Raw genomic sequence first — 27,644 nt, 5'->3', positions numbered from 1 at the left:
AAATTTATCATGTAACTCAAGCTTTAAGAAGAAGAATAATTTTTTAAATGAATGTAAAAATTACTTTTTCAGGACAAAAATTCACTAAGTCCCCAACTTAGAAACTAAAATTTCCACTCTAAGTTTTTCCACTCTAAGTTTTCCATAAGTCTTCTTTCCAGAAGATTAGGAAGAAAAACATACTATAGAGGTGCCTGGGTGATTCATTTGGTTAAGCATCCAACACTTGAATTTGGCCCAGGTCATGATCACCCGCCTCCAAGATGAGCGGGGGTCTGCTTCTCTCCCTCTACTTCTGCCCCTCTCCCTGCTTACATGGTCTCTCTCTCTAAAATAAACAAAATAAAATCTTAAAAAAAAAAAAAAGGTACTATACTTAGGGGCACCTGGGTGGCACAGTCAGTTAAGTGTCGGACTCTTGGTTTCAGCTCAGGTCGTTGGGTGTGGAGCCTGCTTGGGATTCTCTATTTCCCTCTGTCCAATCCTCCCCACCCCACCACCTCACGCACGCACATACTCTCTCCCTCTAATAAATCTTAAAAAAAAAAAAAAAAAAAAAATTATACTTAAGTAATGAATTTAATGAAGTATATGAACTACTGGAAAATCTGTATACTAGGTTTAATTACATTATGGATTAGTCTTCTGAAGACTAGTCTAAGGACCTAACCACTAATCACAACACTGTTCCTACATAAATTTCTTTTAATAGTGCCTGGCAACTAGAGGCTCCCTAAAGTGCCATTTTTTTAATCCCACCCCTAATCTACAATCCTTTAATTGGTTGAGGGGAGTATTAAAAAATCATGGTCAAGTATATTAGAGATTAGATGTGGCAAAGAACAGGTTTCATGTGAAAAACTGAAAACAATAGTAATACACATTCCCATTCAACTCTTTGAGACCCCTAAGACCCTCAACTCCCCTGAATGGGCCATACATTTGCTCCCAAGACCATTCTCTAGCTCCCCTAGAAGGAAAAATGGATAGACTAAACCATAAATTCCTCAAGAATAAGGAAAGAGAACTTTGTATTTTAGGTATGTCTTTATTTTATGATATAACAAATGAAACACCCAGGAAGTACAGTAAATGATTTTTGGAACTGGATCAGCTTGCATATGCATCCTAGTACTGGCTGCTACTGGTTATGGACCTATATCCAAATTTCTCAAGGTCTTTTTTTTTTTTTTTTTAATCTGCAAAGTTACAGTCATTGGCAAAGTTAAATGAGATGTTCATATAAAGTGCCCGGCATATTTCATGAATGATGGTCATAAAATGGAGAGGGCATCATTTCCTTGATTTATTTCAATAAATAAACATTCTTATTTCTCAGCCCCCCTCCACCCAACATGTAGAAGATTAGGAAGAAAAATTACTTAGCCACTCCCTAACTTACTAAAAATTTTACATTAATCACCTTTTAAAAAGATTAAATTATTTTAGAAAGAAACATAAAAATGTTTGGTTATGTGCCTGTGATAAAAAAAAAATCAATCAGCAGGCCAATTAATCCAAGACTACTCTTTAAGGCCTTTTCAGTAACAAAAAATTGCCAGAAAGAGATCTGTCAGCTGTCTACTGCTAGTAAACTGTATGTGGCTGAATACTAAGTGTAGTTCCTAGAAGCTTAAAAGAAAAAGAGAAATACTGGATAGAGACATTTCTGGCCCAAACTTCATTAGAAACTTGTGCAATCTTTATAAAAGGACACAACATAACATAAAGAAGCTCATCTTGAACTACAGCTTTGCAGAACATTCAAAGACATTCAAATGGATGTCTCTTAGATTATCCCTCCCTCCTCAAACACAATCTTTGAAGGGACTAAGATAATACAGGCCAGGTACACTGGAGTCTGATCATTAAGGATAGAGGACGAGGGGCGCCTGGGTGGTTTAATCGGTCTGCCTTCAGCTCAGGTCATGATCTCGGGGTCCTGGGATGGAGCCCCACATCAGGCTCCCTGCTCAGCAGGAAGTCTGTCTCCCCTCTGTCTGTCCCTCCCCTGGCTCGTGCTCTAATAAAGAAATAAAATCTTTAAAAAAGAACCTACATGGTGGCCTTTATCCTTTGGTCAGAGTCCCAATACATCAAAGTCTCAAGTGAGACCCTAGCACATGCTGGGCCACAGTGAACTCATAACAATTCTCAATAAGAGCCTCACATGTACATTTTCTGTAGTATAGCTGAAATAATTCATATTAAATAGCAGATATGCAAGCAAAAAGGCTGACCCTGTGTTGTAAAATTTTAAGAGTCAAACTGTACTCTTACCAAAGTATAGCTGCAATCATAATCACAATCATAATCATAAAAATTGCCTGGTCTATTCAGAGTATTTCAAACAGAACTAAAGACTAGTATGAGTAAGCTATAAATTATATCCCCCCAAAGGAGAAAGAGTTTAGGTAAATGGGGTGTTTAGAAACGTCCATTTACACTTTGAAAAATGATCGCTGTATGAGAGTTGTTTCCTAGAACTCTAACAAATTACCATACTCTCTTAATTCTGGAGGCCAGAAGTCCTAAATCAGTATCACTGGGCCGAAATTAAGGTGCTGGCAGGGCTGAGCTTCTTCCAGAGGTTTTATTGGAAACTCTGTGTTGTTTCTTCCAGCTGGCATTCCTTCGCTTGTGGCCACATTGCCTCCTCTACACATGAGGACATTTAGAACCCACCCAGATAATCCAGGATAATCTCTTCATAACAAGACCTTTAACTTAATGACATTTGCAAAGACTTCCTCACACATACACCTCAGCCCCGAAGTAACACTGCAGATTCCAAGGATTAGAATGTGGACAGCCTACCATACTTGCCAAAAGTAGTTTAAGTGTATAACCAATTCCTTGCAGCCAACACTTATGTCTTTATCCTGTACATGATTTGTTTCCTTAATTTGTTTTTCAAATTGTGAAATATATATCAGAAAATACAGTAATTTCAGATTATCCCATCTTCCCATGAAGCACTTTTCCTCATTTGAGATTTGCTTCCCTAAGCACTATGAAACAAAACAACTTCTCTTTATTTTAAACCAAGAAATTTATCTTTTTCTTCCATGGTTATTGTCCCTTCTGAACATAAAGTAAATACAGGTCACATCAAATTAACTCTCTCAATCTTTAGGACTTTTTTTTCCCTCTTTATACTACATGTGAATGAGCAAATTATTTGTTCCTTAATTAAAACACTGCTTGCTTACAGGATACAGGTGTTCGATTTTAGAAATATATTCAAGACTAGGCAAACCAGGGAGCAATAATAAATTCTGACTAAGCAATCCAATTGCCATAACATTGCCTGCAGTAAGTATCACCTCATAAAAACCACTTGCAGCAGTTTAATCTAAAACTACAGCTGTAAGACAGACATTAATTTTTGTAAGCTTCTAAAGACACAAAGACAGTATTCTTTATTGAAAAAGACACCACTGTCCTAAACATCTGGAATGCTCATCTAAATTACTTTGGTAACCTAACAGCATCTTTATTTAAAAAGGTAATATAATCAATTCCTAATTGGATTATATCTTTTACATATTGTAGAGCACAGAGCAGGAACCTTTCAAAGATGATTTACCAAATTTTCATTACCCAGTCTTAAGGTTTTGAGTACTGGTAACAATATTTTCTAGTCTTATATAACTGAGTTATTATTAGAGGGAAAATTGTTTTAAAATTTTTTAAAGAAACAATTAAAATGCACATCTAGATAATTAGTGATCTGTGCCCTCCTACCATACTTACCACCCATCCCTATCTCATCTCCTCTAATACTCCTTCATTTTCCCCGAACCTCCAGCCCCCCCGACCCCTGCAACAGTTTCTTAATGACCCGATTCAGTCTTTCCCCAAGGCTTCAGAATGCACCTACCAAGGTCTAATATTAGTCAACACCAGTTGTATCAGCAGCAGCCTTGTTTTCCTTCTGTCCCTCTGCCTATCCATATTAGAAGCTAGCTAACAGACCCATAAAGAAACACAGCTGAGTTCAACAGTTTAGGAAACATTTACTGAGAACTACCATGTGATAGGAAAAGAGACCCTCCAAGAGCTTATAAGCTAGTGTGTCCTGAACATGTTTTCAATACAATTTGGTAAATGCTACAAGAGTACCAAAAAACCAAACCAAAACAACAAACAACAGTCAAATGGAAAAGCAGAAAAGGTTTCCCAGAGAAAGAGATTCCTCCTTGAAAGAAGAGACTTTAAGGTCAAGTGAAGTTAACCAATTGAGGAAAGGAAAGCAGTCCAGAAGGATCATCATAATAAGCAAAGGCACAACTCAGTATGGTGTGTTGGGGCACTCTAACTAGATCACTATTAAATGAGTGAAAAGAGATAGGGAGTAGCATGGAGTCAGGCTGAAGAATTAAACTGTGGACCAGATCAGGGAAGCCTAAAAGCCATGCAAAGATCTCAGGAAAAATCAACAATTGAATGACAAGGTGAGACTTGCTGCTGAGACAGATCAACTCTGGTAACAGTGGAGGATGGACTTGCAGGAAGCAAGAATACTAGTTAAAGGGCTTGTGCAATAATTCAAAAAGAAATTAATACAATGAGTCTGTTAATAGTAAGGATGAATTAGGGGCAGCAGAGCTACAAAATACTTAGGAGGCAAAATACATGGGGTGTAGGAAATGAAAAAGAAAGGAGAAGAAAGTCATAAACTCTCAAGCTTGTGGCTGTTAAGCTGTTGATGCTAAAAAAAAAAAAAAAAAAAAAGTGAGAAACCAAAACAGGAAATGGTATTTTTGCCACTTCTATTCAACATATTATATTGGAAGTCTAGCCAGATCAATTAGGCATCCATACTGGAAAAGAAAAAGTATCTGTTTACATATGATACGATCTTATATATAGTGAACCCTAAAGACTCCACAAAAAAGTTAAAAACTAAACTGATTAAATGAATTCAGCAAAACTGCAATCAACATACAAAAATCAATTGCATTTCTATACATTAACAATAAATGCTCTGAAAAGGAAATCAAGAAAACAATTCCATTTGCAAAAGCATCAGAAAGAATACTACTAGGAATAAATTTAACCAAGGCACAGATTTGTACACCGAAAATTATAAAACACTGCTGAAAGACATAAGTAAATGGAAAGATACCCCATGCTATGTTCGTGGATCAGAAGACTTAATATTGTTAAGATGACAATACTACCAAAGCAATCTACAGATTCAATGCAATTCCTATCAAAATCCTGATGGTTTTTGCAGAAATCAAAAACCCCATCCTAACATTCATATAGAATCTCAAGGAGGGGCGCCTGGGTGGCTCAGTTAAGCATCAGCCTTCAGCTTGGGTCGTGATCTCTGGGTCCTGGGATCCAGCAGGGAGTCTGCTTTTCTCTCTTTCTCGCACCCCCCCCATTAATACATAAAATCATTAAAATAAATAAATAAATAAAAGAATCTCGAGGAGGGCGCCTGGGTGGCTCAGTTGGTTAAGCGACTGCCTTCGGCTCAGGTCATGATCCTGGAGTCCCTGGATCGAGTCCCGCATCGGGCTCCCTGCTCGGCAGGGAGTCTGCTTTGCCCTCTGGCCTTATCCCCTCTCATGTGTTCTCTCTCATTCTCTCTCTCTCAAATAAATAAATAAAATCTTTAAAAAAAAAAAAAAAAAAAGAATCTCGAGGAACCCCAAAGAACCACAATAACCCTGAACACAAACAAGTTAGATGACTCAATACTTTCTGATTTCAATACTTACTACAAAGGTACAGTAATTAAACGAACTGTGTATTGGAACACAGACAGACATATAGACCAATCAAAGGAGTAGAATACAAAGCCCAGAAGTAAATCCTCACATACATGGGAAGTTATTTTGACACAAATGCCAAGACCATTCAACAGGGGAAGGTCAGTTTTTTCTACAAAAAGTACTGGGAAAACTGGATATCCCCACATGCAAAAGAACAAGGTTAGACAATAACCTACCATTTACAAAAATTAACTCAAAACAGATCAAAGATCTAAAGGTTAAGAACTAAAACTATAAAACTCTTAGAAGAAAACATAAAGGAAACTCTTCAGGACACTGAATTTAACAATGGTTTTTTTGGATAGGACAGCAACAGCACAGATAATAAAAGAAAGAATTGATGAACTGGACTTTATTAAAATTAAAACCTTTAAGGGGCACCTGGCTGGCTCAGTCAGTATAGCAGGCAACTCATGATCTCAGGTGGTGAGTTCAAGCCCCATGTTGGGCTTAGAGCTTACTTTAAAAAAAAAAAAAAAAAAAAATCAAAACCTTTACTACATCAAAGGACACTATCAAGAATGAAAAGGAAACCCAAAAAATGGGAGAAAATATTTGCAAATCATGTATCTGATAAAGGATTAATATCCAGAATATATGAAGAATTACTACAACAAACAACTCAATTAAAACAAGGGGAAAAAGACTTGAATAGACACATTTCTCCAGAGAAGATATACAGATGGCCAACAAGTACATGAAGAAATGTTCAATATCACTAATCATTAGAAAGATGCAAATCAAAACCACAAGATATCACACTTTATACCCACTAGGATGGCTATATGACTATTATCAAAAAATAGAAAACAAAGTATTGGTGAAGATGTGGTAAAACTCAAACCCTAGAGCACTGCTGCTGGAAATGTAAAATGATACAGCCATTTTTGAAAAGTATGGCAAGTCCCTCAAAAAATGAAACACAGAATTACCAATATGATCCAGCAATTCCAATTCTAGGTATATACCTCAAAGAATTGAAAGCAAGGACTAAAACAGGTATTTGTATACCCATGTTCTTAACATTTATTCACAATAACCAAAAGGTGTAAACAATACAAAATGTCCATCAACAGATAAATGGGTAAACAAAATGTAGTATGTATGTACAATGAAATACTATTCTGCCTCAAAATGGAATGAAATTCTGATGCATGAACCTTTAAAACACTATACTAAAAAAAAAAAAAAAAAAAAAAAGCCAAACACAAAGAGACAAAGATTGTATGATTCTACTTAGATGAAATACCAGAATAGTCCAATTCATAAAAGGTAGAATAATGGTTACTAGGAGCTGGGGGGAGGGAGAAAGTAATGAAGAGCTCCTATTATTGAATACAGAATTTCAGTTTGGGATGAAGAAAAAGTTCTAGAGATGGACAGTGGTGATGGTAACACAACAATGTGAATGTACTTAATGCCACTGAAGTCTACAATTAAAAATGGCAATTTTTATATATTTTATCACATTAAAAAAAGTTTTAAAAATGTTTTTAAACAGGAAATGGTATGCATTTTCTAGGAAGGGATGAAAAGTTGAATTGTTTTAGATTTGTTGCATATAAGCTATATGCAGGTCAATAAACACATCTGAAGCATGAAAGGTTCTGGTGGGAAATTTCAGCTTACAGTAGTCAAAACTATAAGAAAAAAGAACATGCAGGGTTTTTTGTTTTTTGTTTTTAAGATTTATTTGACAGAGAGAACACAAGCAGGGGGAGCAGGAGAGGGAGAAGCAGGCTCCCCGCTGAGCAGGGAGCCGAGCCCCATGTGGGGCTAGATCCCACGACCCAGGCAGGGATCATGATCTGAGCAGGAGGCAGATACTTAACCGACTAAGCCCCCCAGGCACCCCAAGAACATGCAGTTTAAAAAGAAAAAGTGGAATAAGGATCAAAGGAAACTCTGAGCTTGTTAACTGAACTCACAGGTATAGAAGAGTACTATTCGGGGCGCCTGGGTGGCTCAGTCGCTAAGCATCTGCCTTCGGCTCAGGTCATGATCCCGGGGTTCTGGGATTGAGCCCCGCATCAGGCTCCCTGCTCTGCGGGAAGCCTGCTTCTCCCTCTCCCACTCCCCCTGCTTGTGTTCCCTCTCTTGCTGTGTCTCTGTCAAATAAATAAATAAAATCTCTAAAAAAAAAAAAAAAAAGAGTACTATTCAAAATTATCCCACCATATATCAATGTTATGAATTACCGCATCTGGTTCAAAACACCTCATCGGCAGTACCTCAACCCTGCTATGCAAACTACTCTTGGAACACAAGACAAAAAGCAAAGTATGAAATCCTGCCACGGCTGAAATAAAGTACCTATTTCACAGAATCCTGTGAAGAATATATGATAGCTATTATTTTTGTTGTAATAAAAATGAGACAACACAGCCTATCCTATCCAACCTACATTTCTAACAACAAAGAAAAAAAAACTGCATATTGTTCCTGAGGGGACATTAATCATAACTTACTAATTTACTCTTTGGGATACACTATGGTTAAGTGTATATAGAAGCTAATTTACTCTTTGGGATACACTATGATATCAATTTAAGATAAACTAAAATATTTCATTTATAAATTTTTAGTGGCCTTCTCAATTAAGTCTCTAACTGTGGTACACTGTATGGGCCCCCCAAAGTGTCCACATCTTAATGCCCAAATTTGTGACTATGTCACCTTACATGACAAAAAGGACTTTGCCAGTGTGATTAAATTAAGAATTCTGAGATGGGGAGATTATCCTAGATTATGTGAGTTTGGTCCAGTATAATCAGAAGAGTCCTAAGAGAGAAGGCGATGTGATGAAGGAGACAGGGATAGTAGTCAAAGAGTGAAATCTAAGAAGCTATGCTTCTGATATGAAGATAAAGGAAGGACCCATGAGCCAAGAGGGTGTCAGCAAGCCTCTAGAAGCTAGAAAAGATATGAATTCTCCCCTAGAGCTTCCAGAAGAAATGCAGGCCTGCCAACATCTTGATTTTAATCCCTTATGCCCCATTTTAGACTTCTGACTGCCAGTACTGTAAGCAACAGGAAACTAATACACCCTGAGAAAGCCAATGGCAGAGTGAGAAAAATTTAAAAAAAATATGTTCATCAGTTTACTTGCCCAATGGAGTACTGGCTTTTGCCAAAAGAAAATTCAACACATCCACAGGAAAAACAGTCTTCCTCTAGAAGTAGTTCTCAAATTTGGCTGCATATAGGTATCACCTGGAGATCTTTTCAACAATTCAGATAACAAGGTCCCATTTCAGAACAATTGAGTCATTATATCCGGGGCTCCTGACATCGTTAGAAAATCAGCCAGGTGGTTTTTATGTACAGTCAGGGTTGAAAACTCGCTGTTCGAGCTAAAGATTAGTTTTTAGCAATCTAAGGAAACCTATGGCATTTCCAAATACTACTAGAAGTTCCTGAAACTGTCCCCAATAAAGATGTGGTTCACCATTTATCCATTCATTGATTTCATGTATGTTTTGCTAACTTTATCTTTGACAACAAGTTACCCTAGGTAAGAAGTTGCCTCAGCAAATTCCTAAAGGAAAAACTACTGGACCGAAAGGCAGATTTTTTTTATTCTGACAAATATTGCTAACTTGCTATGCCAATTTACCCTTCTACCAATTAAGGATTAACAACTTTTTTAAGCCTGCCCAATCTAGTAGGTAGTAAACAATACTTCACTGATGTTTTAATCTCAACGCTTCAATGATGAGTGATCGAGTATTTTTCACTGTTTTATTGGCCATTTTTTTTGCCTGTCAATTACTATATATCCATTTCTATTAGTTTTTTAAAAAGCTGGTTTGCAGGGCTCCTGGGTGGCTCAGTTGGTTAAGCGACTGCCTTCAGCTCAGGTCATGATCCCAAGGTCCTGGGATCGAGCCCCACATTGGGATCCCTGCTCCTTGAGGAGCCTGCTTCTCCCTCTCCCTCTCCCTCTGCCTGCCACTCCCCCTGCTTGTGCTCTCTCTGTCAAATAAATAAATAAAATCTTAAAAAAAAAAAAAAAAAAAGCTGGTTTGCGGGGCGCCTGGGTAGCTCAGTTAAGTATCTGCCTTCGGCTCAGGTCATTCATGATCCTGGGGCCCTGGGATGGAGCCCCACTCAACGGGAAGCCTGCTTCTCCCTCTCCATCTGCTCCCCACCCCTGCTTGTGCTAATAAGCTGATTTTCAAAAAATTTTTCTGTTAAAGAAATTGACCTTTTATCTGTCCATGAGTGTTAAATATTTTTCCCAGTTTGTTTTTCTGTTCTTTGGCTTTGACTTCTTAAGGTCATAGATTCTATTTTTTATTTATTTTTTTAACATATTTATCTTTCCCTATATGGCTTCTTTGAAAGCTAATCCACACTCTAAATCTACACTCTAAAATTATAAAAACGTCCACCATCCACCTAAAGTTTTCTCTAATATTTTCAGAGTTTCATTTTTTACATTTAAGAACTCAGAATCTGTGCCCCTTTCCCTGCCACCACGTAACTAACTGGCAACATCATTTATTGTTTATCTCTTCTCCACTGATGGAAGTTACCATGCTATCACTTTAACTCATTACAAAGATAAGGAGAAAAAAAATTTATACATGTGAATATATACATATACCCTAATATATGTGTGTATACGAAAATTTTTAAGTACAAGCTTAACATACTAACTTCTTACACTGTCAACAATGTGCTGCCAAACTTACAAATTCCTTAATAAGGTTATGGAACATGAAAGTAAGCATCAGGCACACGTCTCCTCCTTTTCCTTTGCAAAAGCAATACAACTGTCACCAACCAGGCTGACTCCTCTTGAAAGCTGTGAAGAATAGTTTCCCCTAGCAGTTTTTCCAATGTTTGTAGGCAGCTTTGCAAAATATCTGTTGCCACTAGGTGGAGACAATTTAATAAAAGGAATATTAGTTACTGAAATACGAGTAGCTATCAATTTTCTACAAATATTCTCAAATGGTAAAGAAGTTCTGCCTCTAAATTCTTGAGTAAACCAGGGCTAGTTACTTTTGCTGAGGATCCGGTCTCCTTACTTGTAAATTTAAGAATTTAAATAAAGTATCATCAAGAGCCCTCTTAACTAGATCAAAAAACTTGCTTAAAAATGTCCCTAACAGTACAGTGCTTAGTCTGCCTTCAGCTCAGGTCATGATACCAGGGTCCCGGGATCAAGCCGTGCATCGGGCTCCTTGTTCGCAGGAAGCCTGCTTCTCCCTCTCCCACTCCCCCTAAAACTTTAAAAAAGGAAAAAAAAAAAAAACCAGTACCGTGCTTAGAGTCCTGTCTTTTTTTTTTTAAGATTTAATTTATTTATTTGACAGAGGGATAGAAAGCACAAGTTGGCAGAGTGGCAGACAGAGGGAGAGAGAGAAGCAGGTTCCCCGCTGAGCAGGGAGCCCATGTGGGGCTCAATCCCAGGATCCTGGGATCATGACCTGAGCCAAAAGCAGCCGCTTAACCGACTGAGCCACCGAGGCGCCCATTAGAGTCGTCTTCTTAAGCTAAAAAGGTATCCTACCTTCAGCAACTTCTTTCAACTTGAATACTTCAAACAATCATAACCAGTTTCCTCCAATCTTTTCAGAGCAGGTCAAAAGAGACATACTGTTCACACATCTAGGATTCCAAGTTAAAGCCAAGGTTATCTGCACTTTTTTCCCTTGTCTTAAAGAAAATAGCTGATATCATACTTCTCCACATTCATCTGGCTTGTCTGTACACAGTGAACTAGCTATTTATTTTCCTTTTAACTAGTGTCCTTGGTACTAGAGGCTATACATCTGGGGGATTTTGTTTTTTTTTTTTTCTCTTGTGCTATTTTTTATTTCTTGCCTCATTTGGTCAGAACCTTCCATTTTTGTTGATTTCCTGAATTCTTAACTGTCCCTCTGTCAAGACATTCCTTACACTGGTACTTTACCTCCTGGTTCTCATCTGCCAGTCTAGATTTTATAACTCTTCTAAGGATGTCTCAACCTCTGCTTGCCTAAGGGTTTTCCAGTCTACTGCTTCATCCAATTACTGAATCTAGTGACCTACTGCCAAACCACTGACTCACTAGTAATTTAGATCTCAGACTCTGGCATAATCTAGGTTCTCAGCCCTGAACACACACCAACTCTATACCACAAACTAACCGCATTCTTAGAAAGGGACTACTTTTAATTCTCCCAGTACCCTAAGACCAAGAGACACAAAGGACATTGACAATTTCCTGAGCAGAGGGAAAAAAAAAAAATCTTGAGTTCCTAAAGTAGAACAAGGGAGGCTACCAACTTCATTTCACATCTCTCTCCAGATTAGAGGAAACTAAACAAGGGAGCATATTAATGTGGCAGCAGTTAGCAGCTTACTATTGGGCTGTAGACTACTGCTCTGTGTCATCAGCACACGGTTGGCCCCCCAAAAACATCTGCAGATTTAATGGCACAGACAGATCAGTACCTCTATTTTTGAGAGGGAGGTGTCAAACACAACTAAGGCATAAAGCAAAGCTTAAAAATTTACTTAAGTTTATCATTAATGACAAAGCTAAAAAGTCTAATAACTTGAGTTTTAGTCCAAAGCCCCATATGCCAGAATAAAAGCTTTGAAAAGTGGTATAGCAAGGTTGTTATCCTTTTCTGGGAAGAGAAATGTCCATAAAGTGCAGACTCCTGCCAGAAGCAGAAGTGCTGATGAACACACACATTAGCTTTAGCAAATAACTGCGTAGGAAACCACAGCAACACTCCTTTGTGTCACTGAAAATAACAGCAACAGGGTCTACACTTCTGGCAAAGGCCTATCTGTTGAAAAATTAAATTTGTGGGAAGGCAGCGACAAAAGAATATTGACTAAGGAAGATAAGACAGACAGCTAAAGGCTGATGCCACCACATTCTCTTATAACAGCAGCTGCGGAATACCACTTTCCATAACGGAATACCACTTTCAGAAAGAAAGCAGCAAGGCAATTCATTTCCAGAAATACAAAAATATTTGCATTCTTTTACTCAGTAATCCCAGTCCTAGGAAGTAATGTTATTAAAAACAGATAACAGAGGATTTACCACTTTCTCTGAAATTTTGCTTAATTCTAACAACCCTATGAATAGGTACTATTTTCCTCATCTAAGAAATAAGGAAACTGAGCCAAAGTGTAAATAAATAAATGAGCAAATTGCTTAAAAGTCTCACAGTAATAAGCATCAAAGGCAAGAATCAAATGTACGTCTGTTTGGGGCGCCTGGGTGGCTCAGTCGTTAAGCGTCTGCCTTCGGCTCAGGTCATGATCCCAGGGTCCTGGGATCAAGCCCCGCATCGGGCTCCCTGCTCAGCAGGAAGCCTGCTTCTCCCTCTCCCACTCCCCCTGCTTGTGTTCCCTCTCTTGCTGTGTCTCTCTCTGTCAAATAAATAGATAAAATCTTAAAAAAAAAAAAAAGTAGGTCTGTTTGAATAAGAAGGCCATGCCCTTAACCACCATACCAAAGACTACTGGTACTACTACTACAATAATAACATCACCATCCGCAAGGAGACATTTGCAACATCAACAGCAGGAAATTTCCTCAATCATTAACTATAATAGTTATTAATACGATATGCAATGACTAGTAATACTTGCAAGGTAAAATGATGACAGAAGCCACTGATTTGCATCTGCGCTACAATTACAGCTATGTAAAAGTTATGTTCTAGAAGGTAACACAGAGTTGTTAGGAGTTTGTAGAGGGAGTTTCCATTTTTCAACTCCCAAAATAGTAAGCACAGACTTTTAACAGTTGTTTTTTTTTTTTAAGGTCTTATTTATTTGACAGAGAGAGACACAGCGAGAGAAGGGACACAAGCAGGGGGAGTTGGAGAGGGAGAAGCAGGCTTCCAGTGGAGCAGGGAGCCCGGGATCCATGACCCGAGCCGAAGGCAGACGCTTACCGACTGAGCCACCTAGGCGCCCCAACTTTTAACAGTTTTAAGACAACAAAAAATAAGAATAGAGAAATAAAGAATGTGTCTCTGGTATCCCTTTGTCACACAGGGTAGATTTTCTCTTGCAGGAAAAGAAAAACTATTATGCCCCTATACATATTCAATAGTAGCAGCCAGGCTGGGATTCAGGAGACCTCGATTCTCATTTTGGGTTCTTGAAACAATTCCAAAAGATAAACGGATTTAATCTTTCTTCTGTTCTGGACTTTATCTCTTGGTTTCTGCAACTTGCATCAAAAAAAGTTTTAAACTGAAAAAAGCAGTTCCTGGGGTTTCAAAGGCCAGGATCTTAGAAGAATGAAAAAGAAATCAGAAACTCTGAGGATAGAAAGAAGTTTTACAGCTCTGATAAATCTAAAGATTAGCATAATCTTTATGTTCATGAAAGCAGCAAAAATTTGGCACAGCTCATAAATACTGGAAATCAACATGGTTTTGAGTTAGTCAATATACAGATTTAACCTCTTTATAAAATAAACATGTTTTGGGTGATGTATAAATGTATATATTTTATGTCCATTAAGGCAGAGTTCCTTATTAGCAATGAAAATATAGATATTTAAAGTGTATATATATCGAAATGTTTTTTAAAAGCTACTCACTAGCAATTAGACTTTGGTAATCTTAATGTGAGTTCAAATAATGTTAAAAAGAGAAAATCATATAATACTATAATAAAAACTTGGGGTATCTGGCTGGTTCAGTCAGTGAAGCATGCAACTTACTGGTTTCAGGGTTGTGAGTTCAAGCCCCACACTGCGTGGGGAGATTACTTAAAAATAAAATCTTTAAAAAAAAAAAGAAAAAGAAAAAAGACTTAAGTAGCTAAAGTAGTGAAATCATTCTCTCCTAAGCAAAACTGATTCTATATTATTAAACAATGAACAAAAAAGAAAACTGACATTAATTCAATACAAGATACTGTTTGCAGGCACTTTTTGTACAGCTTTCCCTCTACCTCTACTTTTTAACAAAATCCTGTAAGTCCATGGTTCTTAACTTTTGAATCCACATCCCCACTGAGAATCTGAAAAAAGTTAGGAACTCTCACGGGGGGGGGGTGGGGGGGTGCAGGGGGGAATACCATACAAAAGAACACATGCCCTAAATCTCAGAATAATGGTGCCTTAAGAGAGCCCAGAACTGAAGGCCAAGAACGCTTGCTCTAAAAAAGAATTCCAACTAATAAGCAGAAAAACCAGAGACTATCTTCTCTAAATCCTTCTCCGTTTTCATCAGCTATACTGCAACAAGCTACTGCCATGGATTACAGATTGATTCTTGCAAATTTATGGAGACAAAAGGTATTGCCTGTTAATTACTTCCATCTGACTGTCACAATGAATTTTGGACCCCCCCCACCACCAAGCTAAAAGGAACGCCAGGATCCAACCACTGTTACATCCATTTGAAGTATTTTGCCATTGTCAAAAATGTTACCAGACTGGTTATGGCATAGAAAGTGTCTGTGATATCAAAAGAATTAAAATACACACATAAATTCAGATCTATAATATACAGTTAAAACTACATTTTAAACAAAAGAAAAAATTCATTTCCAAAAGGAAATACATCAAAATATAAGAGGAATTAAAACTGAGTACTGAAAACATTTTTTTTCTACTTCTTAAAATTTCCCCAAAAATACACTTAAAAAATTAAAGTGACAACTGAAATTATATTTAATAAAAAGACAATTTAATAATTTATCGATTTTCCCATTAGCTCCTAAGCTATTTTTGAAAGGACCAAGAAATATATTGAACATGCGGATTAAAACTAAAAACAATCCATTTAAGAAATGAATAACATGAAGCACCTGGGGGGCTTAGTCATCTGACTAGATTTTGGCTCAGGTCAAGATCTCAGATTCGTGAGACTGAGCAGCACATAAGCTCGGTGGTTAGCCCAGTCTGCTTGAGATTCTCTCACACCCTCTGCCCCTCCCTGCAGGCTCACAAGCATGTGCACTCTCTCATTCAAATAAGTAAATAAATAAAATCTTAAAAAAAAAAAAAAAAGGAAAAACAGCTTAGTTACTGTGACACTTTTTTCCTCACTAGCACACCAATATTGTCTTCTTAATTTTCCTAAATCAATTATTGCAACAGATTATCCAAAAGTTTTCAGGATAAATTAAATTGGCATTGATAATCATGTTATCTATATTATACATTTGTAATATTACCTGTTCAAAAGTTATGGAGACTTCTGAGAAAAAAAGTATTTCAGGAGGCTACACTGGTAAGTTATCACTGGTTAACCCAAACTGGAAACGAGACCTACATTTAAATACAAACATAATCAATTATAGTAACATTAAGGACAGAGAAATTGAGTCTTAACACTTTAGACAATACTCAACTATCAATATTCAAGAGTCTTTAACATATTTCATTGCTTTATAGCCACATGAGAAAACATTGCTGGAGGACAGTACCTCATAAAAATAAAAAAGCTAGAAAAAAAGCATCTTTCCACTAATTCAACAAGGCAGGTTTTCTTCACAAATAAGCCAATTAAAATTTTTAAGATCAAGGATAAGAGGATAAGTTCATGAAAAGTAAATAACAGATACAATTTTTAATTTTGCTAAGTGTATTGTGAAAAGCAGATAATTTCTGTAATTGATATCATAAAATAACGAATAAGTAAAACAAAACCACAATAGGTAGTTTCCAGTCAAAATAGTAATACCATCTGTTTCCCCTGCTCCCCCAGGCCCTTGTCATATAAACAATCTACAGAGTGGTAGTTTTGGTCCTAATGTGTAAGTAAAGTTTGGGATATTATTGTCTAATGATATAAGCGAGATATTTGACCCTGGTGTAAAGAAATTAATGAGACATGTCAACCTTAAAATACATTATTTAAGGGGGAGAGAATACTATAATATAAACCAGACTTGGGAAAAGGGTTATAGGACATCCACAACTCCTCCCACACTCCATTCCACCCTAACAACTTTGAAATATGAAAACTCCCTTGAAAGTAGGCACAGAACTATAACCAGGATCCATGCCAGAGATTAATCCATCTCTGTCTCTCTTTCTTCACCTACACCCCATATATTTACAATGTGCTTTGCTGTTTACAAAACCTTTTACCTACACTACCTCTTATGTCTTTACAAATAACCTGTGAGATCAGCGAGGGTGGTATTTTTTTTTTTCTAATAGAAAACAGGCCAGTAATCTTGCTTGTAGTGAAACCAGACCTAGAAACCAAGACTTCTGACTTCAATTCTGAAGCTCTTTCCACTATACACAACACTACCCTTTCTGTAATATAGTAAAGTCTTCTATAAAACATTTGGCTGGATTCCATGACAGCAGTCCCAGACTGAATTGGACTCTATATAGCAAATAGTGTAAATAGTGAGGGTTTAATGCAATTACTGGCATGGAGGCATACATCTTTTAAAAAGTGAAGAATCAGTTGGTTTTAAGTTGGTTTAAGTTAATGGTGTGTGCATAGTAGTGGAAACAAACACTATTCTAAAAAGAAGTCAAAATGAAATTTTACAGATTTGCACATTTTACAATAGCTAATAGAGGTAGTAGTAAGTAACACATGGAATAAGAAAAAAAAGGAGACAAAAAATGGATAATTAAAAAGAACAATGTAAAAAGAAACTGCATGATATTTTTTATTTTTAGGAAATAAAATGAGGAGCTTCTGTCTTTTCTTTCTGCCAGAAGTAACTGAGACTTTAGAACATTAGGCTATAAAATAATGAGAGGTGTAAAAGAGGCTTTTATCTAGCCATTAAATGAATCCCTGCCAAAATTGCTGGCTCTGGAATAAAAAATCCAAAGTCGTATTTCTAGATCAGCTGCTGGTACTATACAGTTTAAGTTAACCAATTATTTTAATCCTTCAGTTATGACATCTGTAAAATCAAACAACACTCAAACTATTTTCTAATGACCTTGGAAGGAAGAAACAATGTCTGCAAAAGTAATGATGAACATTTTAATTCCCATCAACTACTGCAAAAATAAGTATTTCTCGAACATCTTTTATGTTCACAGTACTAGGCTAGGCTAAAAGTGAAAAGAAAGTGATGGCCTCTACAATCTAAATCAATAAGGCACACAAATGCTTAACTAATGATTATGATTACATAACAAAATTGAGGCATCTCAGATAAAGAGCTTTCATAGGAGTTGAGCTGAACACAGCAGAGAATGAAGTTGGATTTGATCAAGATAGAAAATAAAAATAGTAGTCATTAAGTTTAGCAAGGCAGAGAAGAGGCAAGTAGGTTGTAATGTCCTTTGGGTTCTCAAAGCACATCACTCATCTGTTATTGCATTTAACACACTGTAAGATGGTTTATTTGTCATCCCCACTTAGACTGTAAATTCCTCAAGGACAGAGACCTTGTTCAATTCATTTTCTACCCCTAATCCCTCGCATAGGGTCTGGCACACAGAAGATAATCAGCACTTGTTTTTTAACAGGCAAGGTAAGGACAAGATTCCCTATTTAAATTATTGTACTTTAACCTACACCATTTTGTGCAGATCACTGACTCATTGTCTCTCAACTCCAAAACCACCATTCTAGATTCTGCTCTTTGGTGCTGGGGCTCAGACTGCACAATTGTATTTCACTGACTCTTCTGCCACTCTCCCTGTTAGGCTTTGACAGTAGAGGTAGTAAAAGGAAAACTGGAAAGCAGAAAGACGGGTGAAAGGACTTCCTTCCAGTTCCTGGCAGCAGCAATTGCAGCCCCTCACCCCGGCAGCAACAACAGGTTTCAGTCTCTAGTTTCTCTGGGTACTTTTGGGTACTTCCAGAACCTGATCAGCAGCTGAATGATGACCTCCTCAAAGGTTCAGGACCAGGCCAATGGAATCTCTTTTCTGAGCTCTTAAGTCGACTACCCTGTAATGTTGTCTTTTTGCTCTTACAACCATTTAACCAACTCCCTATATTAAATCTCCTCTGTTGAAATTCTTATTCAAGTTACTGTTTTCTCTACTAGAACTAATACACTGTCAAACAACTCTCCTTTGAGAGATCGTGCTGCTTCACTGAAGAGGAAAGTAAAGAAAATTTGGAACTACTCCTAAAGATAAAATCTATTTTATAAAGGATAACTCAAAACCCTTTAAATTTGTCTGCTGAGGGGTGCCTGGCTGACTCAGTTGGTGAAGCATGCAACTCTTGATCTCGGGATGATGAGTTCAAGCCCAATGATGGGTATAGAGATTACTTAAAAATAAAATCTTAAAAAAATTTGTTGAGTTGTACCATAAAAATAATTTAACTTTTGTGTTTTAAGCTATCCAACTTAGAAAAAAAGAAAGGAAATGAAAAATATTTAAATAGCACAAGGTATTCCAAGCACACACAACCACCTCCTTTTACTAGAGCACATATCCTAGAGAAAATGTGAGATGGTAAAGCTGATCTGCTGCTCTTCAAAGGTCTCAGCTCCCACAAGCCTCTCATGTAAGCATGACCAGCTGAATGTGATGCTTATATTTAAATACATTTTTGGCAGGGCACCTGGCTGGCTCAGTTGGTGGAGCATGCCACTCTTGATCTCGGGGACATGAGTTCGAGCCCCACATTGGGCAGAGAGTTTACTTTAAAAAGTAAATAAATATTTTTTAAAATAATACTTTTTTTTTTTTTGCTGTTGTTCAACATGACCCCTAAATGCAACAGAAAGCTGTTTCTTCTGTTGAACACTAACCTGTTGCAACACTAAAGCTAAAATGAACTTACTGGCATATTGTTCTCTCTTCCTATAAGATTTTCAAGCATCATTTTTTTTTCTACCACGTGTGACTTTCATTTTATGCATCATCTTTAGAATCTAACCTCTTCATAAAATACAACTCCACTCTACAGCATAGAAACAAAAAGAAATCCCCCTTGCAGGAGTCCATAATCAACACATCTGTTGAAAATAAATGACCAAAATGCTTCGATAGTTTTCACATGGTCTGTTACTTAATAAAATATCCTCATTAGACAATTTAATCTGAGGTTAGCTACAAAAATAATTTTTCATTACTGTACTTAGCAAACTCATTTTTTTAAAATTATGACAAAATGGAAGATAGAAGCAGCAAACATATTGTTAATCCATTTCTAAATGAAATGGGAGAAAGCAAATTGAAGCAATAGGAATCTTTCTTGGAATTTTTAGTAATGTATATAGCTGAGCTTCCAACATGAGTTATCACTAGGCCCAGACATACCAGTCCACTTCAACTGCCTATAACATCTATAAGGCAAAAGTGAAAAGAATTTTAAACTTGAAAATCCATGGCCAGTTCCACTGGAGTTCCTCCTAGAAGCATGAAACTGGATAGTGGGCCACCTACTCCCCTTACCATCTACATCTAGAAAGTCAGGGACTCATTACCCAGCTCCTGCTCTAGTTGTAGACATACTAACACCACCTTCTACTTAGTACCAAGAGTCCTATTACCACAGTCAGTATGTCCATGTAAAATCAACCAAACTGTATTCCTTACAAGAAACACCCAAGGACCCATCTGACACATTAGGTGGAAACCTAGGGATGAGGGGGGATAAACAGGATATCTTGACCTACAGAGAGGAAATGGACAGGGCAAATGTTATTGTACCTTTGTGCCCCCAAATTATATGGGGATTTACTCAGTTAAATGCAAATAAACATTCAATAAGTTACTATAATAACGAAGATTTCAGAGAAATGGAAAAAAATGAGGAAATTAATTAACGTGTCTAATGACAAGGTCTTCACACCATGTGTAATAAACACTAATTAATCAAGTGTAGATCTGTATGTGGGCAGAATGTGCATAATCCCACAGTATTTTTCCTTTTAAAAATGACAAACTGTGATGCATTGTTTAGTTTCTCCAGATTTAATGAGTTGCTACAAAATTATGAGGTGCTTTAAGTCATACTAAAAATGTGTCCATAACTTTAATAAAGTACATTTTAATGTTAACTCACTTCTCTTGCTGGAAAGAATTATGCTTCTTTGCTAATGTATAGAAATGAAACTGTCACTAAAACATCTGGTTATATATTATTCATTAGACATAAATCACCTTTACTCCAAAGACCACATAATGAAAACACAAATCATGAATAAATCAGAGAAAGACCTGACACTACACACTTAAGGTCAATAATACAAAAATGAAATTCCTAAGATATTTGCTGACCTGCTCTATACAGTATTCCTATCCACATAAACCTAGGAACTAGCTGTCTGAGTGCTCAATACAGGCAGAGAAAAACTCAAAATTCTTAGAATGTCTCAGTATTTTGAATGTCTGCATTGTCTACATATTAGTGGCTCTAATTTGAAATTTTTCTGTGTAGTACATTTGAGGACCACCAGCATATTTTTAAAATACTCAGACTAGCCTACTCAGGCAGTTTCCTCCATAAATTCTCCATTTCACTCACACCTACTATAATTAACCTCAAAGGTGGATTCCACAAGGGTACCTGAAGGAAATAACTCAAAACCTCCGAAAAAGTAAGGGGCCATATTTGCTGTGCTATCTCTGGAAAGTGGAGTCTTACATAACTACCCATTATTTTACTTTAAACACGTTAAATGTACAATCAAGATTTTAAAAGGTACCTGTTGATTGTGACAAGTAGAAATTTCAGTGGAAAAAGGGAATCACCAAAAGTCTTATTGCTGCCATTTAAATTCTTTGTAAATCAAAGGGTCAAATATTCACTATAAAAAGGCTGATATGACACCAATCTAAGTTATTAAAAATTCAACAACTATACCCCAATGCAAGTAGGAAAAAGTAGATTATCTACCAATTACACTAAGTATTCCAGCTTATCGTCTTGGAACTCACCAAAAGTAGATCATGTAATGCAAATCACTCAGACATGAGTTTTAAACATAATTCTCATCAAAGCCAAGTCTCAATTTTTTTTAATTTTTAAAAGTAACGCGTATTACCAAAACACTGAATGCAAGCCTATTCTTTTCATAGCAAACAAATTTCTTCACACACCTCAAGGAAACCTAACATTTTCAAACCACTTTACCCCTTAAAGACACACAATCTCTCAAACTTTCTGACAGCCATGCAGTATATACCCAAAAAGGCTTGAAAACGATAAGACCATAATGGTCTTAGCGGGCAGATAATCGGAACGAACCTCGAAGTTTCAAAGACCAATTTTTACTAACAGTATCTCTGGGAGCAAGGAGACTACTTCTACAGGAGGGAAAGTATCTTGACAGCCTGGGCTAGGGCTCCCTGGCGACACCCAGTACCAAAGATCTCAGCGTCAACGACTGGGTTCAAAACGCGAAGCTTCCATCAGAAACAAACCAAGACAACCCCTCCCCCCACGACTCCTTCGGGGCAACCTCGCGGTTTTAGAAAGCAGCAACAGATACTCGCCGGCAGGCAGGCGGCACTCCAGGAATGTTTTAACCAGGAGGGGTCTCCCGGCAGCCCACCAGGAACCCCGACGCCGAGTAGCGCCTTGCGAACCCAGACTCCAGCACCGCGGGGGTGAAAAGGGGCATTCTGCACAAAGCACCCCTACCCCACCCCCACGGTGGAGACACATACCCCTGGGCAGCGAGGGGGAAGCCCGGAGGAAAAACCCCGCATTCCACGCCGCTGGCCTCAGAGAGGGGCCGCAGAGAAGCTGGAGCCCCCGCCCCGGGAGGCGAGGGGGCCGCACCGCGGCCCCGGCCTCCGCGCTGAGGAGCGGACAGCGAGGGGTTCCCAACGAAGGAAGGAATTCAATTCCTGACCTTCTCCCACTGGGTCCTCCGCAAGCCGGACCCACCACCTCCGCCGAGACCCTCGAAGAAATGGGAACAATGAGAAGCTGCCTCCCCCGCCATCCCCGCCCCGAGAGCGGCCGGGGGCGGCGGCGCCATCTCCCCTCACACCCCCGCGGGCAACACACCCCCGGCCCCCAGGCCGCCGTCAGCCGCCCGCAGCCCGGCCGAACCGACGCACGTCCCGGCCCGCAGTTCCTGCGCCCTTCGCCTCCCCGCCCGCCCCACTCACCGGCTCCTGCCCCAGCCCGGGACTCCGCTGGCCGCGGCCAGACCGAGACTCAGGTACAAGCCGCCGCGGCCGCCGGCGCCGCCGCACAATATGGCGAGCCTCGGCTTCCGCAATGGAGCTCGGGAAATACAACAGGGGCCGCTCAATATTCATGAGAGACCGAGGGGAAGCCGGCTCGGCCGGCGCTACGGGGAGGGCGGGAAGGAGCGAGCGAGCGAGGGGGCGGAGGCGCGGGACGGGGACGTGCACGGCGCGGGGAGGCTCGCGGCGCGAGGGGAGGGGGCGCCGCCGCGTGCTGGCGGGGAGGGCGCGAGCCGCCCCTCCCCGGGCCGGCCGGCCCCGCCCCCCGGCGCCCTCGGCGGGGTCGACGCAGCCCCCGGGCAACGCCCGGATGTCGACGGCGCCGCCTCGTTCTCGTCGTTCAGGCTGCTTGTGCTCTTCTGCCCCTGCCTCGGCCCACCCATTACACCTCCTTGGCCGGCTGTCGGGGTTTGGCCTCAAGAGTTCTGCTCTCTGTGACTGCCTCCTGTTCTTACACCCGTCCCACCTGGTAGACATCGTCAGTAGGCATTCAGCTCTAGCACTTCACCTGAACTTCGGCCCTCTGCCTCCCCGTTCAACAAACACTTACCATCCTGGCAGAGTGAACCTACAAGATCTAATTATTCCAGGGAAAATGACCTTCTATTCTAGAAGTATATTGTTGGACGTCTGTAAGTATTCCGATTGTTTTCATCAGCTCTTACTGTTATACCTTGCCGTTTTATTCCTACCTTCTTGGCCCCTTCCAGTATTATCTTCTGAACTTGAGAATATAAGAAGTAATAGATTAAATAGATGTAATCATTACCTAAAACACAACCAATTAGTCTACCAAAAAATTATGTAAAATGCGTATAAATTAAGCGATAAACTGAAGAAGTAACAAGCGAAAAGAGTTCCCTGACCTCAACGTACACTATTGGTGAGATGTCCTTTCCTCTTGAAAAGATAACCAACAAAATCAGACAGTAAATATGAAGGCATTTGTGACATAAAGAAATGGACCGCCCTATAAAACTAGGTTTATAGGGACGCCTGGGTGGCTCAGTCGGTTAAGCGTCTGCCTTCGGCTCAGGTCATGATCCCAGGGTCCTGGGATCGAGTTCCACATCGGGCTCCCTGCTCCGCGGGGAGCCTGCTTCTCCCTCTGCCTCTGTCTCTCTCTCTCTCTGTCTCTCATGAATAAATAAATAAAATCTTTAAAAAAAAAAAAAAAACTAGGTTTATAGCCTCCAGGTTGTCTCTAACCATTTGACTTAAGTAAATTGCATAACCTCTCTGGACTTAATTTTCCTCATTTGCAAAATGAGAGGATTGTGTTGGATGATTCTTAGGTCTTTTCCAGCTTTTGAACTTTCTAAAACTCTCCAAGCAATGCCAAATAAATGGTACGAATTTACATAGCATTTTGGAAAAGAAAAGGATCGATTCCAGCTGGTGTGTTGAAGGAAGATGTCCTAAGGAGCTAGGATTTGAGTAGTGCTGTGGCAGATAGTTTTTGGATGGGTAGAAAGAAAGAGGACAGGTGTTAATATATTAAAGACAACACATTATGTATCCTACCTAACAATCCATTAAAGTAAACGAGCAAAGCATTATTCTTTTTCAGTGACTTGAAAACTTTCACCTACTATCTATAGCTTTAAATAAAAAATGACAATTCTTGGGAGCCTGGCTGGCTCAGTGGGTAGAGCATGCAACTCTTGAACTGGGGGTGGTAAGTTCCAGCCCCATGTTGGGCTTGGAGCCTCCTACTTAAGAAAGAAAGAGAGAGAGAGAGAGAGGAAGGAAGGAAAAGAAATGACAATTCTCAGACTCCACAAGCCCTTCAAGGTTAAGCTCTTTCTCCAGTATGAAAAAAAAAAAAAGTCAAAATACAGATGGTCCCCAACTTACAATTCCATGTATGACTTTTCATCTTAACAGTGGTTGAAAGTGATACTATTCAGTAGAAACCGTACTTCACATTTTGAATTTTGATCTTTTCCTGGGCTAGCTGTATGTAGTAGGATACTCTTGTGATGCTGGGCAGCAGCAGTGAGCCACAACTTCAGTCATCCATTTGATCAGGAGGGTAAACAACTGATAAACTTACGAACACTTTGTACCTACCTATATACAACCATTCTATTTTTCATTTTCAGTACAACATTCAATTATATGAGCTATTCAACACTTCATTATAAAATAGGCTTTGTGTGAGATGGTTTTGCCCAACTGTAGCTAATGTAAGTGTTCTGAGCACATTTAAGATAGGCTATGATGTTCAGTAGGTTAGGTATATTAAATGGATTTTGACTTACAATATTTTCAGCCTCCACCAGCTTATCAGGACGTAGCCTTTTCCGTGAGTCCAGGAAGAACTATAATCAAGGCATGCTTCTTATAAAGGTCCTTATAAAGTTCCACTTTCTAGAGATAGTGCAGTTGCAGAACCATCCCTTCTTTATTCATGACAACTGCATGTGTAGTTCAATTAAGGGTGTTGATAATTCAGAACCTTTTGCTCCAGTTATGCCTGTGAAGATAATGTGTGGTTAGATTAAGAAATTCAATTGATGTTGCAAAAAGTGATCATTTGTAGAAAGCACAGGAACTTTATGGATAAAAGTTAAATATAGTACTTAAAAAAGATTCACAGGAGAATTAGTGGGAAAATGGAAAACTTATGGGATATCTGGATTAAATGTGATTAAAAAGCTAGACCTCAGGCTAGCATCCTTAATATGAAAGACACTACTGTCAAATTAATGGAACTCGTATTATCTATTATATTTCTTACTCAAAAACTTGGCATTGAGGGTGCTATGGGCCTCTCCTGACTGTATTAATCAGGAAAGATTTTGTTATGGTATAGTAATAAAATTTCCAAAATCTCCATGCCTTAACACAATAGAAGTTTATTGCTTGTTCATGCTTCATGCTTCATATGGATCAGACTCCCTCTGTTCCGGTCACTCCAGGAACCAGATTGATAGAGGGTCCACCATTTTGTAGCTATCACCTAGATCACAGCTACTGAGTTTCTGTGGCAGAGGAAGAGACTAAAGAATCCCCATGAACTTTTCATAGCCTTAGATTGGGGAAAAAAAACAAATTACTGATCGAATTTCATTGGCCAAAGCTAGTTACTTAGCCTCCCCCATCTGCAAAGAGACTGAGTCCTTGAACCAAGTCAGGAGAAGTAGGGATATTGGTGAATGATACTAATGTTACCCACCCTGACCCCACCAGTGAGCTCCTATATATTATGAAAAAACTCCCAAGAAGTTTTATTCCATAACATTGGAAGTTATGCTTTCAAAAGTAAACTCTCTGTACTTGTTAAGAGTTGACTATCATGTAAATAGAATGGACCTTCCATTTTCTTCCCCTTTGTTTTAGTTGTATATTAAATCAATGTCAGTCTGTCTAGTGATTTGACATATCCAACCTACATTCCTTTTGCTAATTTTTTGACCTGACCTAAGGGATATTACCCTTAAAAACATTTTCTACTAATACTCTCCTCCCATGTTACATGTACTAATTGGAAGTGATAATCATATTTTGAGTAGGAAAATGTTTAAATAACACTACATAATACAAGTATCATACTATAGGTAGATGACTCCATGAACTCTAGGTTAAAAAGATTCTTCTTGGGGCGGCCGGCTGGCTCAGTTGGAGGATCATGCGACTCTTAATCTTGGGGGTGTCAGTTTGAGCCCCATGTTGGGAGTAGAGTTTAACTAAAAAGAAAAAAATATATATTATTTTTCCCTCAAAACTTGAGAAGTAGTACCCTATTAGTCACATGGTGAACTGAGTACAAAAATCATTTCTGATCACAAAATTCACGGCCTTACTAGCTTTCTGCTATGGTAATGCTACAAAATTAGATTAGTTCAGCTCAACCAACTTTTATTGAGCATCTACTATGTGCCAATACTTTGCCAAGTTCTTGGAATAAAGCTATTAATGTGAGTAGACATAAGTTCCTTGAGAGCAGAAATCATGTCCACCAGTGTATATCTAGAGATTAGCGTGATGCTTGGCACATATACTAGATGCTCAATAAATAGGTGTTAAGAGAATGAAAGACAGAATCTTTGATCCCAGTGTGTATATGAAATAGAGCAATACATATGAGCTTGGTTTGCCTCACTTTTATCACTTATGAGCAGAAATTTCTATTAAGATTGCCATTAGTCCTTGCAGAGTCTTTCTCTAGGCAGTGTGTTTGAAATGGGAATTTATACCTGCCTGTTCTATATATACCACATGGATTTCTTTTTGGCTGTGCTCCAAATATCTAACTGATATCTGCTCTTCCAAAATGAAGATTGCAGGCCACCAATAGCCTGTTAAGGATAAGCTATGTACGTGTCACAGTTTCTATAGCACATTTATGTTAATTATTTCAGATCAGCCCTCCAAGGTATTATTCCTACTTTATAGACAAGAAAAAATGTGACTTCTGTGGTTAACTACCTTTTGCAAACATTGAGCTCATAAGTGGCAGAGCTGAGGCTCAAACCTAGGTCATCTGAATTCAAGCCCGGGGATACTTCCCTTTATGCCACAGGTGCCTTCCCACTCGATGCTGCACACATAACTCCAGGATTTTCCTTCTTTCTAATGGGTAAGCAGCAGTAAAAGACAAGCATCCCCAGAGCTTCCTCTCAACATTAGTATTATTCCAATCCTCAGTGCTGTCTATTTTTAAGAAGCTAGAGATGATGTTAAATGTAACAATGTATAAACCTGACCCATTGACAGAAAACCAGCAGGTCTTGTTTTTTTTCCTTAGAAAATTTGCTTTAAGAAAACAAAAC

General features: G+C 38.7%; 1 protein-coding gene across 2 annotated transcripts in view; it reads right to left on the bottom strand.

Moving 5' to 3' along the window:
* Nucleotides 1-22,965, bottom strand: part of RNF2 (ring finger protein 2) — a 49,150-nt gene extending 26,185 nt beyond the window's left edge. Inside the window, exons 1-2 of one of the 2 annotated variants that reach the window (XM_032393127.1) lie at nt 22,786-22,965; nt 15,948-16,041 (exon numbers count right to left, since the gene is read on the bottom strand). The gene's annotated coding sequence lies outside the window, so the exon portion shown is untranslated. The remainder of the gene's footprint in view (nt 1-15,947; nt 16,042-22,785) is intronic. The other variant, XM_032393126.1, reaches the window with a different exon arrangement.
* Between the last annotated feature and the right edge of the window lie 4,679 nt (nt 22,966-27,644).

Source organism: Phoca vitulina, unplaced genomic scaffold (assembly GCF_004348235.1).
Source record: "Phoca vitulina isolate PV1807 unplaced genomic scaffold, GSC_HSeal_1.0 scaffold71, whole genome shotgun sequence".
Lineage (NCBI taxonomy): Eukaryota > Metazoa > Chordata > Mammalia > Carnivora > Phocidae > Phoca > Phoca vitulina.
Note: the sequence above shows the minus strand (reverse complement) of the source record. Positions and strands in the feature narration are given on the sequence as shown.